The sequence below is a fragment of the Rutidosis leptorrhynchoides genome, chromosome 4 (assembly GCF_046630445.1).
Source record: "Rutidosis leptorrhynchoides isolate AG116_Rl617_1_P2 chromosome 4, CSIRO_AGI_Rlap_v1, whole genome shotgun sequence".
Lineage (NCBI taxonomy): Eukaryota > Viridiplantae > Streptophyta > Magnoliopsida > Asterales > Asteraceae > Rutidosis > Rutidosis leptorrhynchoides.
The window spans coordinates 378,152,547-378,164,865 of NC_092336.1; the positions used below are offsets into that span (position 1 = coordinate 378,152,547).

Here is a 12,319-nt window from a genome sequence, read left to right on the forward strand (position 1 = left end):
GAAGACTAGTTCTTTAGGGTCTGCTAGGGAAAGACCATTCGGATTCCATTTTCAAGAACTACACGAAAACAGAACATCTAACTCTAGACAACATTATATCTTAGAACATTTAAATCTCCCCGCACTTAGGTGGCTGTGGTATCGAAATTGTGATTAACTTCATTATTAACTTCAATTGGACCATCAACAACTTTCATATATCTGACTTTTGCTTCAAGCCATTTGTTGATTTCCTCGGTAACATTCACAAATTCAATTAATATCGCCTTTTCTTTAGGCGACAAATTGGATACCAATCTGTTATATAACTTAAAGTTCCCTTTAATCCTAGCATCTTGAATCCGTTTATAAAGTTTCTTTGTTGAACTGTTAAAAAAGGGTTCATCTAATTTCGTATCAACAACGAGGTTCTTTGTTATCGGGTCATCTTTAGGTGTTGCTTCATCTTCCCCACACTTAGGCATTTTTATTGGTTCAACAGTTTTAGTTGGTGAAGATTAAAACTTTCGATTCACAAAGGTGACCGATTTATCACCATCCCTAAGTGTCATTCTACCTTCTCTTACATCAAAGAACGCCTCGGTGGTTGCTAAAAATGGGCTACCTAAAATTAAAGGAATATCAAGGTCTTCCTCCATATTAATAACTATGAAATTTGCAGCAAAGGTCAAACTTCCCACTTTAACAAGTAAATTGTTGGCTATTTCAACCGGGTGTTTAATGGTTTGATCAAATAATTGAACACCTATTCTGGTTGGTCTTAATTTACCCACACGTAATCTTTTGTATAAGGAAAGAGGCATAACGTTTGCACTTGCTCCTAAATCTGCGAGCCCATTATACATAGCACCATCATTAAGCAAGCAAGAAATGATAAATTCACCTGGGTCTCCTACTTTAGTAAGTAGAGTTGGTTTGTTAACCTTTTTCGGGTGATCTTTTCTTGGTTCTTTCACTTCTACTTGAACTTTTTGTTCATATTTTTCTTCGTTTCTTGGAATGGGAGGTTTATATAGAAATTCTTCTTCATCACTCCAATTTGAAATTTCTCCATCTTCCACTTTTGGCTTTTCATATGTCGTTGAAAACATATTTATATTTTCATTCTGAGGGTTTTCTTTGGTGGTGAAATTATGATTAACTTCATTGTCAACTTCCATCGGACCATGTATGTAATGTTTAACTCTGTGACCATTAACTTTAAATTCAATCCCGTTTGAATTTATTAATTCTATTGTTCCATATGGGAAAACTCTTTTGACTATGAATGATCCAGACCATCTTGATTTCAATTTTCTAGGAAATAGCTTGAATCGTGAATTGAAAAGAAGAACTCTGTCTCCTTCCTTAAATTTTTTTGAACTTCTGATTCTTTTATCATGCCATTTCTTCGTTCTTTCCTTATAGATTAACGAATTCTCATATGCATCATATCTTAATTCTTCTAATTCGTTTAGTTAACTTAATCGTAGACGACCGGCTTCATGCAAATCAAGATTACATGTCTTCAAAGCCCAAAATACTTTGTGCTCAATTTCTACTGGAAGGTGACATGCTTTTCGGTAAACAAGTTTAAAAGGTGTGGTTCCAATTGGAGTTTTGTAGACTGTTCTAAAAGCCCAGAATGCTTCCTCCAATTTCGTGGACCATTCCTTCGGATTCGACCCTACAGTTTTCTCTAAAATACGTTTTAATGCTCGGTTGGTATTTTCAACTTGTCCACTTGTTTGTGGATGATAAGCGGTTGAGATTTTATGAGTTACTCCATATCTTTTGAGAACTTTCTCAAGTTGATTATTACAAAAATGAGTACCCCGATCACTTATTAAAGCTTTCGGTGTTTCGAACCTTGCAAAAAGTCGTTTTAAGAAGTTGACTACAACTCGTGCATCGTTAGTTGGAAGAGCTTGTGCTTCCGCCCATTTAGATACATAATCAATGGCAACGAAAATGTAGAGATTATTATGAGATTTTGGAAATGGACCCATAAAGTCAATACCCCAAATGTCAAATACTTCACATACTTGAATGACATTTTGTAGCATTTCAGCACGTTAACTTATTTTTCCGGCCCTTTGACATGCATCACAGGATTTACAAAGAAGGTGTGCGTCTTTAAAAATTGTAGGCCAATAGAATCCAACGTCATAAACTTTCCTTGCTGTTAGTTGAGGCCCATAATGCCCTCCTATTGGTCCTGTGTGACAATGGTTTAAGATTTGAGTAGCTTCATCTCCGAATACGCATCGGCGTATTATTCCATCGGGAAAACTTTTAAATAAATGTGGATCTTCCCAAAAATAGTGTTTTATATCACTAAAGAATTTATTTCGTTTTTGGTACGACAACCCTTTTTCAAGGAATCCACATACTAAATAGTTTGCAAAGTTTGCAAACCATGGAATTTCATTATAATCGATTTTCAATAGATATTCATCAGGAAAGTTGTCTTGTATGGCCGATTCATTTAGAACTTCTAATTCAGGATTTTCAAGGCAAGAAAGATGATCAGCGGCGAGATTTTCTGCTCCATTTTTGTCTCGAATTTCAATATTGAACTCTTGTAAGAGTAAGATCCAACAGATTAATCGTGGTTTGGCATCTTGTTTCGAAAATAGGTATCTAAGAGCAGAATGATCAGTATAGACCACCGTTTTAGCTAGAACGAGATATGAACGAAATTTGTCAAAAGCAAAGACAATATCAAGGAGTTCTTTTTCAGTAGTTGTGTAATTCATTTGTGCTCCTTGTAACGTCTTACTAGCGTAATAAATAGGTTGAAATCGTTTTTCAATCCTTTGTCCTAAAACGGCTCCCATTGCAAAATCACTTGCATCGCACATGAGTTCAAATGGTAGATTCCAATTTGGAGTTATCATGATCGGCGCATTAGTGAGTTTTTCTTTAAGAATATTAAAAGATTTGATGCACTCATCCGAAAAGATGAATGGAGCATCTTTTTCTAGGAGTTTATTCATAGGAGTGGCAATTTTAGAAAAATATTTTATGAAACATCGGTAAAAACCGGCATGCCCTAGAAAAATCCTAACTCCTCTAACATTGGTGGGATGTGGAAGTTTAGCAATTACATCTACTTTAGCTCTATCCACTTCAATTCCTTCCTTTGAAATTTTATGACCAAGAACGATGCCTTCTCTAACCATGAAATGGCATTTCTCCCAATGAAGAACTAGATTTGATTGCTCGCATTTAATAAGCATTCGTTCAAGATTAACTAGACATGTTTCAAAAGTATCACCGAAGACTGAAAAGTCATCCATGAAAACTTCCATGAATTCTTCTATCATGTCGTGAAAAATTGCCATCATGCACCTTTGAAAGGTTGTAGGGGCGTTGCAAAGTCCAAATGGCATGCATTTGTAAGCAAAAGTACCATAAGGGCACGTGAACGTGGTTTTTTCTTGGTCCTCGGGTGCTATTGGAATTTGAAAATATCCGGAAAAACCATCAAGAAAACAATAGTAACTATTTCCGGCTAATCTTTCCAACATTTGATCAATGAAAGGTAATAGAAAGTGATCTTTTCTGGTGGCGTCATTTAGTTTTCTATAATCAATAGAAACACGCCATCCCGTTACAGTCCTAGTAGGAATAAGCTCATCTTTTTCATTTGTGATGACAGTCATGCCACCCTTCTTAGGTACACATTGAACTGGGCTTACCTATGGACTATCAGAGATTAGATAAATTTAACCTGCATCTAGCAGTTTAATAATTTCTTTCTTAACAACATCTTGCATATTAGGATTTAGTCTTCGTTGGCGTTGCACATATGTTTTATGACCTTCTTCCATAAGGATTTTATGTGTGCAATACGAAGGACTTATGCCTTTAATGTCATGAATCTTCCATGCAATAGCTGGTTTATGAGCTTTTAGCACAGAAATGAGTTGAGATTTTTCATTTTCTGTAAGAGAAGACGATATTATTACAGGTAATTCAGATTCACCATGTAAATAAGCGTATTCCAAATGGGTTAGAAGTGGCTTTAACTCTAATATCAGTGGTTCTTCTATCGATGATTTGTGTCGATATCTGTCTTCCTCTTTTAACATTTGAAGTTCTTCTGTTGTTGGTTCGTATTCATTAGCCATAAGTGCGGCTAACATTTCAGCTTCATCAATTGGTTCAGTTCTTTCTCCTAAAGAACATTCTCCTGTTCCTTGTAATTCTGGAAATTCTTGTAACAATTCTGCATGTGAATCTATAGTTTGAATATAATAACATGTATCATCTACAGATTGCGGTTGTTGCATGGCTCTTACAACAGAAAAAGTAACACTCTCGTCCTCTATACTTAGGGTCAGTTTCTTACTAAACACGTCTATTATTGCTTTAGCCGTGATTAAGAATGGTCTTCCTAATATGAGAGAAACTCGAGAATCTTCTTCCATATCCAGAATAACAAAGTCTACTGGAAATACTAAAGTACCAACTTTAACTAGCATATTTTCCATTATCCCTCTAGGATATTTTACTGATCGATCGGCTAGTTGTATGCTTATTCTTGTTGGTTTCAATTCTCCGGGGTCTAGTTTAGCGTATAGTGAATACGGCATTAAATTTATACTAGCACCTAAGTCTGCCAATGCTTCTATTGAACTAAGACTACCCAGAAAACATGGAATTGTGAAACTTCCTGTATCAGAGAGTTTTTCTGGTAGTTTATTCATTATCACTACAGAACAATTAGCATTCATTGTAACAGCCGAGAGTTCTTCCATTTTCTTTCTATTTGTGATTAGATCTTTCAAGAATTTAGCATATCTTGGCATTCCTGAAATCACATCAATGAAAGGAAGATTGACATTTATTTGTTTAAACATATCCAAGAATTTGGATTGCTCGGCTTCAAGTCTTTCTTTTCTCATTTTACTCGAGTAAGGAAGCGGTGGTTGGTATGGTTTAACATAAGGTTTAGCCTTAACTGTGTTATCTTCATTAACCTTTTCAACTACCGGTTCTTTTTCCTTCTCTTGCTCAGGCTGTGGTGCCTGTGTAGTAGGAATAGTGTCATCAGAAATTACAGGTATTTCAGGTGGTTTAAGTGTAATAACACTTCTTATGGTAATGGCTTTAGCTGTTTCATTTCGGGGGTTAGCATTTGTATCGCTAGGTAGACTCCCTGGTTTTCTTTCACCTATCAACCTTGCTAGGTTGCTTACTTCTTGTTCCAGATTTTGGATCGACGCTTGTTGATTTCTAAATGCTTGAGCATTTTGTTCATTAGTTTGTTTTTGAGATGTGAAAAATTGTGTTTGAGATTCAACTAGCTTCGACATCATATCTTCTAAATTTGGCATTTTATCATCGGTTTGTGGTGGTTTATTTGGAAAAATAGGTCTTTGCTGGTTGTAAGTATTATTAGATACTTGTTGATTGCTAGGACCTTGTTGGTTGTTGTATGGAAGATTTCGGTTATAATTCTGATTTTGATTGTAGTTTGGTCTTGGCGGTTGATAATTATTTTGATAATTATTTCCAGGCCTTTGGTTCATGTATGAAACATTCTCTCTTTGTTCCATTGTTTGTTCAATACTGAGACAATCTTTTGTCAAATGTGGTCCTCCACACTGCTCACAACTAATTCGTATTGCGTGAATATCTTTAGTCATCTTTTCCATTCGTCTCTCGAAAGCATCTAACTTTGCGGAAATAGAATCAAAGTCATGGCTAGAATCGGCTATAGACTCTTTAGATGATCTAACGATGTCTTTTTCTTGATGCCACTCATGTGAGTGGGAGGCTGTGTTATCAATAATTTTGTAAGCTTCAGTTGCGGTTTTCTTCATAATGGAACCACCAGCTGCTATATCGATGTATTTTCGTATAGTAATATCGCATCCTTGGTAGAATATTTGTACTATTTGATAAGTGTCTAAACCATGTTGAGGACATCCTCTCAACAACTTTCTGAATCTTGTCCACGCCTCATATAGAGTTTCATTTGGCTTTTGTGTGAATGTAATAATTTCTCCTTGAAGTCTCACGGCTTTAGATGCCGGAAGAATCTTTTAAGAAATTTCTCAACTAAGACATCCCATGTGTCAATCGCCCCTTCAGGTAACGATTCTAACCAATCTTTGGCTTCTCCCTTTAAAGTCCCAGGAAATAACATGAGATAGATCTGTTCATCCTCAACTTCTCTGATTTTAAATAGAGTACAAATCCTATTAAAGGTTCGAAGATGTTCGTTTGGATCTTCCTTCAGCGTACCACTAAATTGGCATTGATTAGTTACCATGTGTAGGATTTGTCCTTTGATTTCATAATCTGGCGCATTAATGTCTGGTTGAGTAATTGCGTGAACTTTTCCAGTGCGTGTAGCTCTCATTCGATCTTCCATACTTAGAGGTTCCTAATTTTCCATAATTGAGTTTGTTGAATCTGAATCACTAGGGGATTCTAATTTAATGGTTTCTTCCTCGAAAATCTCTGGTTGAATGATTAGTGGTTCAGGAGGAATGATTAGTGGTTCAGGATCTCTGAATTGTCCTTGAATATCCTCCGGGTTCTCAATTGTGAGTTCGGGTTCAAAAAATGGATTATTGGAAATTTGAATTGGTGTACTTGGTCGACTAGATGATGATTCTAAAGAAAAATCAACGGCGACAATATTGGCTAGATGTCTTGATCGAGTTACAGGTGGTGAACGTATAAAAGGTGGTGAACGTTTTGCTCGGTGCATTCACTGAATATCATATTAGTTATAAAAATAAAAAAAAATTATATAAGTTATCAAATTAATAGACTTTTCTGATTTTGCCCACGTTTCGAATAGCCAATAGATGCAGCAGGTAGCCAGGACCCTTTAAATCGGAAGCCCACAACTCGCCACTAACAAATCCAACTATTACTACGAACCAGAAAATTTGGATGTCTATCAATTTAACTGCTTAAAATAAATTTTTTTTTTGTCGAAATTTTGAAGATAAAATCTATGTCCTAAAAACTAGAGCGTAGAAATGAGAAAGAAAAAAATTGCGTCGAAAAATAAATGGTCGAAAAATAATAATAAGAAAGTAAAGCGTCGAAACTTAAAAGCCTAAAAACTAAATATTAAAACTTGCGTTTAAAGGTATTAAAGCTTAAAAGAAGTCTATATTCAAAACGACAATAACTTAATTAGGCACTAAAATCTCTTAAATACTAAAGCGATAAGTGACCTGTAAAATTCTAAAGCGCCTAAATCTTAATCTAAAGAAAAAACACTTAAGGGATTTTACGGCAGAGCCTAAAAATCTAGAAATATAAAATAACTACGGAAAAAACTAAGTTTAAAACTAATTACGAACGATAAATATACAAATTACTAATTATATGATTAAAATATACAATTTATAAAAAGAGACAAAAAATGATAAAATTACTTATTTTTATAAAAATATTATTTTTATATTATTATTTAAAAGTATTAATTTTATATATTTAATAATAATTAATAAACTTAATATTACTACATAAAACTAAAACTAAAACTAAATATTAATTAAATAAATCAAAACCTAGTTAGGTTAATAATAATAATAATAATTAATTAAAACCCTAAATACGTAATTAATGCGTACAAGGTTGCAGATGTCAGACAGCTCCGCGACTGCGGTGAGTTTATGCCTAAAAGTCTCCGCGACTACGGAGTTTGCAGACTCAGATTTTAGGCAGGCCAAAATTCGTGCAGGTTCAGTTTTAATTTTTTTTATTTTCTGTTTTTAATTTATAGAAAATATAATTTAAATAAAACTTTAAAAAAATACTTATTAGTTTTTGTAACTAAAAAAAATAAAAACTTTTTAATTTAAACACTTAAAAATATAGAAATATATACTTTTTATGTTTTTATATTTTAAAACTTATATAAAATTATATTTTTACAAAAATGGCTTAAAAACTAATTTTTTTATAGCGTTTCGCTTCGGCGTGATTTTTTCCCGGCAACGGCGCCAAAAATACTTGATGTGTGCGAAGGGTAGTACGAAATACTATTATATTTTATTACGAAATAATATTAAATATGATATAATTTTACCCATGTTATTTATTTATTTATAGAATGGGTATACCTAAACCTTGCTACAACACTTATAGGCAGTGTACCTAATCGTAGAGTAGTGTAGTTTTTAGTAAGTTCGGTTAGTTCCACTGGGAGCTATCTGAGTTTAACGCTATATTTTTAAACACTATATTTGTATATATATATATATATATATATATATATATATATATATATATATATATAAGTATTATTATTATTATTATTATTATTATTATTATTATTATTATTATTATTATTATAAAAGGGGGTTTTACCGTTTAGTGACCGGTTTGTCGATTTTATGTCTTAAGTCACAATTAAAACCTAATGTAAAATATTAAATATAAATATAACTTAATTTAAAGCGTAAAGTAAATGACGATAAATAAAAGTGCGATAATTTAAAGTACGATAAATAAAATGACGATAAATAAAATGACGGTAAATAAAAGTACAATGAGATATAAATTAAAGGAATTATGCTTATTTAAACTTCCGTAATCATGATGTTTGACGTGTTGATTTTAATTTATTATCATGGGTTAATTGTCCTTTGTCCTGGATTATTCTATATGTCCATCTGGTTTTGTCCATAATAGTTCATCGGTCATAATTATAAAGTGCTAGAGTCTTCGCCAAATTAACCTTATACCCGAAGTCAAATATTCCAACTAATTGGGGACTTAAACTATAACAAGGTCTTAATACTTTGTTTAATGAATACACCAGGTTATCGAATGCGTGTAATCTAAGGTTTTAATACTTTGTTAACAATTACACCAATTACCCTTGAATGTAATTCACCCCTGTTTTAATGAGTCCAGTGACTATTAATTCATCCCCGTGTCCGGTCAAATGAATAATTATTAGTATTTATAGATATCCCGCCCATCATACCCAGTCAAGCGTATGTGGTTATATATAAACACGTTAAATTATAAATCTCTATATTAAATCAACGAGATATCATTTAATTAATATAAAGCCCATTAATAGCCCATAGTCCAATTTCCACAAGTGTCGGTCTTTTGTCCAAACCCAATTATGGTCCAAAGCCCAATAACCCAGTCTTAATATTTAGTCTAACATCACGATTACTTCGGCTTAAATAAGCATAATAATAACTTAGCTACGAGACATTAATTTAAAAAGGTTGAACATAACTTACAATGAGTATTAATAGCGTAGCGTTACAAGGATAGAGTTTCGACTTACAAACTTAAAACATTCGCCACTATATTCTTATTATTGTTAAACTTAAATTAAAATTAAAATTTTATATATATATATATATATATAGATATATATATATATATATATATATATATATATATATATATATATATATATATATATATATATATATATATATATATATATAATATATTTTACGTAGATAGAAAGAAAGAAAAAGAGGTGATTGAATCGAGCAGAATGCGCTAGCTTTTATAGGCCCATTTTGTACTGTGCAGCTCCGCGATTGCAGTGTTTCTCTTCCTCACAGCTCCGCAGTCGCGGAGCTTTGGATTCCAGCTCATTTGTTGATTTAAAACGTGGGCTGCTGATTATTTTATAATATTATATATATAATTAATTTTATATTATATTATATTCTTGTGCATAGTTAACTTGTAATTTCAGGTCCGTTGAGTCGTACGTTGATAGTTGGTTCATGTCTTGGTTCCGGATTTTCGAACGCCTTTTCGTATGATTTAATATCTTGTACTTTCGTTTTGCGGTTTGTACTCTTGTAATTTCTAGACGTTTCTCATCAATAAGTTGAACCACTTGGATTGTACTTTGTACTTTTTAGCTTTTTGGTCGTTTGCGTCTTCAAATCGTCGAATCTATCTTTTGTCTTCACCTTTTATTATTTAAACGAATATCACTTGTAAATAGAACAATTGCAACTAAAAGCTTGTCTTTCTTGAAGGATAATGCTATGAAATATATGTTCGTTTTTAGCATTATCAGTGTTGCTATTTGAAGTCTCACTGCAATCAAACATAAAAACCCACGAAAACAATGAAGATGTTATACAATGAAGATGATGAACAGTAAACGTGTTTCAATGATGATTAACGATAATATGCTGTCGCTACTGTACAGCCTGTTTTCCTATTTCTATTCGTTTACAACTGCTACTAACCGTTGTTATCTTCTGTTTCAACCCCAGCCGTTTTCTTTTTCACGGGCCAAATAATAAAACTAAATAAAAATTGGGCTTGTTTAAATATATATTTTGGGCCATATCCAAACCTAATTCGTTTTCTATTTTCGAAGCTCAACTACATGCTGCTGCAATAGATTCCTCTTTTTCTACTGTCTTTCGATAAATTCCATTTCTGTTACAATGGGGAAAGAATGAAGACGAAACTGATAGGTATTTGATAAAATGATATGTGGTATGATGATGAAACGAAAATTAGTGATGATGGTGTTGTTTAGGAAGACGATATGTAGGGATATGATATTATGATGATGATGATGATGATGATGATGATGATAAATAGAATAGATAATGATGAATTGTTCTGGGTCATGCTTTTGAAGAAGAAAAGGAAACAGATTTATACGGGTTATATATATAATTAGGATGGGATAAAATTAGAAAAGTCGAAATGGCTGAATGGTTAAGTTTGTTGACGAGTAAACGGGAGGTCGCGAGTTCGAGCCCAAGCAAGGGCACTTATTTTTTGAAACTTATTCTTTGAGGTAGTTACTAAATATTTATTATTATTATTGTTATTATTATTATTAGTATTATTGTTATTGTTATTATATTTAGATTACTTATTATTATTACTAATATTAATATCATAATTATTATTATTATTATCATTAATATTTTTAACATTAAAATTACTATTTTTAACATTAATATTATTATTATCATTTTTATTATTACTAGAATCATTATTATTATTATTAATAGTATTATTTTTATATAACAAATAAATATTATATACTTATATTAATATTACATAAAATTATATTAAACATATTAACATCAATTATATAAAAATTACATATAACAAATTATTGATTTTTGATATAAATAAAGTACATATATTTATATAACAACAACACTTATATACACTTAATATATATATATATATATATATATATATATATATATATATATATATATATATATATATATATATATATATATATATATATATATATATATATATATATATTATGGAAGGAATTATGTGATTATATGTGTTAATATACATATTTGATATAGGTTCGTGAATCTGATGCCAACCCTGCATTGTTCAGTTCCGTCGTATGCATATTTTTACTACAAAATATCGTATCGTGAGTTTTATTACTCCCTTTTTAAATGCTTTTGCAATATATATTTTTGGGACTGAGAATACATGCGCTTTTATAAATGTTTAATGAAATAGACACAAGTAATCAAAACTACATTATATGGTTGAATGATCGAAATCAAATATGTCCCTTTTAGTCTGGTAATCTAAGAATTAGGGAATAGGCCCCTAATTGACGCGAATCCTAAAGATAGATCTATCGGGCCCAACAAGCCCCATCCGTTGTTGCGGATGCTTTAGTACTTCGAAATTTTATCATGTCCGAAGGATGTCCCGGAATGATGGGGATATTCTATATGCATCTTGTGAATGTCGATTACCAGGTGTTCAATCCATATGAATGATTTTTATGTATGATGTTTATGAGAAATGGAAATATGAAATCTTGTGGTCTATTAAAATTATGAAATGATTATTTATGATAAACTAATGAACTCACCAACCTTTTGGATGACACTTTAAAGCATATTTATTCTCAGGTATGAAAGAAATCTTTCGCTGTGCATTTGCTCATTTTAGAGATATTACTTGAAGTCATTCATGACATATTTCAAAAGATGTTACATTCGAGTCGTTGAGTTCATCAAGATTATTATTAAGTCAATTATAGTTGGACATATTATTAAATGGTATGCATGCCGTCAACTTTCAATGTAATGAAAGTTTTTCTTTTAAAAACGAATGCAATGTTTGTAAAATTTATCATATAGAGGTCAAGTACCTCGCAATGAAATCAACTATTGTGAAACGTTTATAATCGGTATGAACGGGTCCTTTTAACAAGAACGTTATATACATAAAGATATTAGCTGGTATTGAAATGTCGAGCATTTTAGAAGCCACGATTGACATCTAGCGTAATATAACTCAGAGGTTATATACATAACCATAATGGATGACATAGAAATGTCGAGAATTTCAG

The 12,319-nt window shown here is 32.0% G+C and overlaps 1 non-coding gene across 1 annotated transcript; it reads left to right on the forward strand.

Moving 5' to 3' along the window:
- Positions 1-5,901: 5,901 nt before the first annotated feature.
- On the forward strand, positions 5,902-6,008 carry LOC139845799 (small nucleolar RNA R71). The gene has a single exon (XR_011758555.1). It is a non-coding gene; the product is annotated as a small nucleolar RNA R71 (small nucleolar RNA).
- Positions 6,009-12,319: the final 6,311 nt, after the last annotated feature.